The sequence below is a fragment of the Castor canadensis genome, chromosome 7 (genome assembly GCF_047511655.1).
Source record: "Castor canadensis chromosome 7, mCasCan1.hap1v2, whole genome shotgun sequence".
Classification (NCBI taxonomy): domain Eukaryota; kingdom Metazoa; phylum Chordata; class Mammalia; order Rodentia; family Castoridae; genus Castor; species Castor canadensis.
In genome coordinates this window covers 144,774,061-144,780,060 of record NC_133392.1, presented here as the reverse complement: position 1 = coordinate 144,780,060, position 6,000 = coordinate 144,774,061, and positions in this window count along the sequence as shown.

Genomic DNA, 6,000 nt, shown 5'->3' with positions numbered 1-6,000 from the left:
ATCCACCGGGCGTTATGAACCTTGTTCTTTCATTCTTACTCTGCCCCCCACGTGGGTTCTGAGGTCACCCCCACTTACAGATGGGGAGACAGGCTCTGCAAAGTTAAGCAATCTGCCTGGGTTTCACACCAGGGGGATTTTGTCCTAGAACACAAGGATCTTAGGCTCAGTCTTAGATGTGAAAATCATAGCTGGGCAACACTGGGAGGACCCCCAGAAGTCCTTGTGTCCAGTCCTTTGTGTTGGAGACACAGGTCTGGAGTGAGGATGGCCTGTGCTGAGGTCACAGGGTGGTCAGTGACCAACAGGGAGTTGAAGGTCAGATCTCACTCTAGGCCATCTTGGGAGCTCACTTGGTCCCTGAAAGTGAGGCCCCTGAGGGCGGTGGTGTGTTACCAACCTCAATGGACAGTTTCCTCCTGGCACACAGGAGGTTCTTTTAAATGTCTAACCTGAATCCCTCAAGCTACCTTTTCTCCTGGAGGTACTTCTAAGAAGACTTTGGCCTTTGATGTTGGTGACCACTGCTGGTTCCCTGGCACCGAGAGAAGAGAGAATGTGCCCCTCCCCACTCTCAAATACCCTCACCACCACCATCACAGTGGCAGAAACATGGGGGCTTACAGAGTTTTCTGTTAACACATGAAGTGAGGAGGGGAGGGTGTCACACTTATTGTCCCTTTCTAATTGCTCCCATGAGATTCTACATGACCTGCCTCTTTCTATCTCTGTTCTCATCTCCTTCAGCTCTGCCCCTCCCTTACCTTGCTCTGCTCACATAGGTCTCCAAAGTGCCACTCCTTGGGTGGCCTTTACACTGCTGTTCCCTCTGCCTTAAAGTCTTTCAAATTCTGTCTGTATGGCTCAAGTCCTCATCAGTTCAGGCCCCTGTTGACCCTCCAAGCAGCCTTCTCTGAGTCCCCGTAGTAGTACAATAATGACCACTTCCTGATCCCAAACCCAATGACTATGTCACCTTATATGGTAAAAGGAACTTTGCAGCTCTTATGAAGTTAAAGACTTTGAGATGTGGAAAGGGGTGACCAGTGAAGACAGCAGGAGGGAGGTGGGCACAGAAAACTGGTCAGAGGGTCTGAGAGACAGCAGTGTGTGAAGATATGGCCTAGAGGTGCTGGGCTTGAAAGTGGAGGCAGGGCCACGAGCTGAGGACACCAGGCAGCCTTCAGAAGCTGGATAAACTGGTGGAGTGGCTCAAGTGGTAGAGTGCCTGTCTACCAAGCATGAGGCCTTGAGTTCAAACCCCAGTACCACCAAACAAAAACAAAAACAGAAACTGGACAAGAAAACTATTCCCCGACAGCCTCCGAAAGGAGAGCAGCCTTTCCCACACCTTGATCTTGGCTGCAGAGGACTCATGGGATTTCTGACCCCTAGAACTGTAAGATACTAGGTGTGTGTTGTTTAAATGACTGCACTTGCGGTCACTGGTGAGAGATGTGGTGGGATCTGACACGTTTCTCTTTCTGGTTCCCAGCTCTTTGACTCCTTACCATCCCCTGAAACACAGGTTGTCCCCAAAGTGCATTGGCTCCTGCACCGCAGGCGGGTTTTGTTTCCCACACAGGCATCAGATTTAGCAACAGAAATATGAAACACCCAGTTACACTGAACTACAGATAACCAATGAGCATGTTTTTAGAATCAAATTGTTCTAAACATTGCAATTACTTGTTGTTTACATGACCTGAAGATAATTTGGGTGTTTGTATTTTATCTTGGTACCTCCATCACCAGCATCTGAAAACCATTCCTGTGTATATCCCAGGAGCTGGAAGAATACCCATGGTATCCCGAATGAAATTAGTAAGTAAGTGAATTAACATTCACTTCCTGCTGGAAAGTCCTCTCTGGCTTCCAGAATGCCGGCAGTGCGAACAACAACGGATGATAGAAACAGGTGGCTTTCCTTCCTATATGCCAGGTATGGTTCTGGGTGCCTTATAATCAATTCAGTCAGTTCTTGCAGTGACCCCAGGAGTTCATTAGCCCATTCTCCAAACAAAGAGACCGAGGCCCATGGGGATTAGTAGCTTACTCAGACAAAACCACTGAGTGGCAAAGCCAGGCAATTCCAGGCCCTTGAAGAATAGGCTCACAGAGTGTTCCTGCTGTATCTCTCTATCCACTCCCTCCTCACCCAGTAGATTCTCTGTCTTCTGACTACCAAACTCCTGCTCATATGACAAAGCCCTCTTCTACTTCCCCCACTTTGTGAGACCATTTCAGACACTCCAGAAGGACTTGGCTCCTCTCTCTTCTCTACTACCATGGCTTCTTGTCCTGATGCTTTGTAAGGACTTGCTGATCCTTTTCTCCCCTATACTGTGACCTGCCTGGGATAGACACTGGTCAATTCCAGCTCTTTAGCCATGGAACTCTGACCTGAGCCTGGGTGTAAGGGGGTTTCTAGAGACATTCAGAAGGAGCAAATGAACGAATGGAAGAGTAGCTAAATGAGCAAAGCTCTTTCCCACCCTGGCCCTCCATTTAGAGTCCAGAGTCTATGAAAGGGAAGGACAACCCCTAATCCCATTTTTAAAACAAAACACATATTTTTCTGCGTATGAAAATAATACACATTCATTAAGGGGAAATTGGAAAATAATAAAATTATGAAGAAGAAAATTAAAACCACCCGTAATCCTGCCACCCAGAACAATTGCTGGCATTTGGGGTCTTAGCCTGCGGTATTCCTGTCCCTCCCCTCTGTGTAGGTCTTTGTGTCCTCTCTGCCCTGCTCCCGGTTCTTCTTTCCTTCCTTGTATAATGTTGGGAACCTGTAGCACACGCTGCTTTCAAAACCGACTCATGTCACCGAGTCCCCTCCCTGATGGCAGCAAGGAGAGGCTGCTGAGTGGGCATGGTGGGGCGGGGCGCTGAGGCCCCCCAGGCTGGACCACTGCCGAGTTCCCTCGGGTCCGCTGTTTGGGTGTTTCTGGATTTCTGGCATTCTGAGGACACGGCAGGGTGCCCTAGTTCAGAGTCATAGCCACGTCCCCTCTTCCCCTCTTTGGAGAAATTCTAGGACGTGTTGCTGGGATCAGAAAGGACACCCACCCTGCTGCTGTCTCTCCAGCCCCACCCCTGGCAGACCCTGACCTCCCCATGGGACCTGAGCCGGGCGCATCGTCCTCTTCCTCAGCGTCTGCACCCGAGGCCATGCATGGCTGTTACCCAGCCCTTTGTCCCCTGGGTAGTCAAAGACTCATGACCTCTCTCTCAGGTGCTCGGTTCCAGCTGGCATGGTGATGGCCGGCTCCAGGATCTGAGTGAGCTTCTCCACCCCGGGCCTGGGCAGACCTCGCACGCTAGTATAATTCATTGGCTGAGTGGCCCGCACCGCAGACCTATGCATCTGTGGGTGCTGGGGTGGGGGTGGCTGCCTCCTATCGCACAGGTAAGAACTCCAAGGACTGAGAAGCAGAACGGCTTGACCACAGTCTCGGGGGATCTGTGCGGGTCCCAAATGAGGCTGACTCCCTGCCATCCAGGGGCCACACTGTGGATAGTCGATGGCACTTTCTGGGAGCTGTGGACTCTGGACCTTGGAACCTGGGGGTGCAGAGATGCTGCCCCCTGCACTTGCTGCCCGCTGCTGCCCACAGTCCCAGCCTCACCGGGAAGCAAGGCTCAGCTCTGGCCCGTCCTGGCTCCATTGTCCCTCACCTCTCCATCTGCAGCATGGGCAAGCAGGGCTCAGACAGCAGCCTCCTGAACTTACGACTGCTCTGAGTAGTGGGTGGTGGTGCTCAGTGCTGAGTCAAAGGCAGAAGAACTGCCAAAGCGCCACCTCACCACAGGCAGCCTGGCCTGGTCCTCAGGGGGACAGAGTGGCAGTCCCATCCCAGCAGGCTCAACCTGGCCCTAGTGATGGCAGGAAGAAGAGGCTAGAAATGAGGTGGGGGGTTCACACGGGCCCCAGGGACCCTTCCTATTTGCATCCTCTTCCCCCACCACCCAGGGAGCACACGAAAAAACTTGGAAAATACAGAAAAATACTTAAAAAATGATAATGTCTGGTATCTCTTGGGCAGAGGGCGCATGGGGCACCTTGGGGTGGGCTGCAGGTCTCCACAGTGGTGGGTGAAGGCCCCCCTGCCATGTGCAGGGCTGCCACTGGGCGTGGCACTTTCAGTATTGTCTGGTTATTTCACTAATAGCATGGAGGTGGGGGCTGCTCTCCCCGGCACAGAGGGAAAACTGAGTCAAAGAAAAGGAGGGTAGATGCTGTCTAACCTCCTTGCTTACTTGTAGGGATGAATCAGCTCCAGGGCCCCGGCTAGATCCCAGCCTCAGCTGCTGAGCAAACCAACCCTGTACTCCATCCTGCAGCAGTGTTTACCATGGGAGAGACAGACGAGGTCTCAACATGATCCTCCAGATGCAGCACCCTACTTGGTTCCTAGTCCTGGCTATTGCTGCCCCAATCCTGGTCACCCAGGGGCACATGGACACATAGCAGCAGCCGGACACAGACCACTTCCATCATGGAAGTCCTCTTAGACCATACTGTTCTAGGTTCTTCCTCAAATGTGTTCAAAAGCCAAACCAGAAGCCCTCCTCACCTGGCACATGATTCATGTGGAGGGCGGGGCAGGAGCCTATGCCACCCCTCTGGGTGTAACCACTGGGTGGCAGGGTGACCTGGGGCCTGGACAGGCCTGGGAATGGCAAGAAAGCCTAGAAACCCAGCTCCTCTGTGGCACCTGGCAGAAGAGCTGGCCCAGCTTAGCAGGGTGGAGCTCAGGGTGACAACTGGAGGGGCTCCCTGTCCCCACATCCTGACACTGTGGTCTCCTCTTCCGGCTTGGGTCCTGGGTCCCCAGGAGACCCAAGGACCATGGTGTGCCCTCTCACTTGGAAACAAGCCATCAGGCAGGTGGTGTGGGTGGGACTGGGTGGAGCTTGGGTCTGCAGGACCTAGCTGGCTCCCTGGGCTGCTCTCAGAGCTCAATTTCAGTCATGTCCCTTTCTTCGGGCCTCAGTTTCTTCACCTCTGTCCTGGTGAAGGAGAGGGCCACCACACCTCAAGGGGCGTCTGTGGACAGTGCATGAGTTTTACAGCTTTCCCTCCCTCAGTCCTCAGATGACAGCTGGCTGGTCATTTCTTGGGTGACAAAAGGAAGAAAGTTCAGAGCCCAATCTGCACCCTGTGTCCAGCTTCTCCACCCTGTGTCCCTCTGCCTTTTTGGAGTAGCTGGGGGACCTGAGACCTGAGTTCTGGAATGGCCACCAGCTCTTCCCATGAAGGAGACAGCGAAATCAAGGGACACTCCTTGAGATGGGGATGGGGGTCCATTGACTTGAAGCTGCTGTGCCATGTTGAGGGTACAGGGTATGGGATGCTTGGGTTTGAACCCTGACTGGATGATCTTGGGCAGGTGGTTTAGCCTCTCTGAGTCTTAGTTTCTTCATCTATAAAATGGGTTTCAGACATGGAAAGTACTTTGTGCCTGGCGTGCGGCAAAAGCTGGGCACTACTAGCAGTCGTGAGGCATACATAAATGTCAACATGTCTGGAAGAGTCTAGAACAACATGGTCTAAGAGGACTTCCGTGATGGTGGAGGTGTTCTGTGTCTGGCTACTGCTAGCAGTGTGACTATTTAAGAGTTGAGTTATCATAATTTATGTTTTCTAGACAATCAATTATGCATTTGTTAATTTCAATTTTGTATGATTCTTTTTTGAATGTAGGGTCCAGCATATTGTCCTTCTAAGTCTTACGTAATTTCCTGAGTTCATGAAATGATTGTTTCCTGGCCCCACAATTCCTCCAGCTGGAGGTGTGGACTTCATAGTTCTCCCTGTAGCAGCTTATTCCAAAGTGAGCTGGGGCAGAGCCTTCTAGATGGCTGGGTTCATTAGTACATCAAAGGCTCTGACAACTCTTGCAGCAAACCCTGTGGAATGTTGTCCATAGCAGCCATTCCCAAGCTTGCTGGCCTGGAGCACTGATCACATCTGAACACACAAGGGGA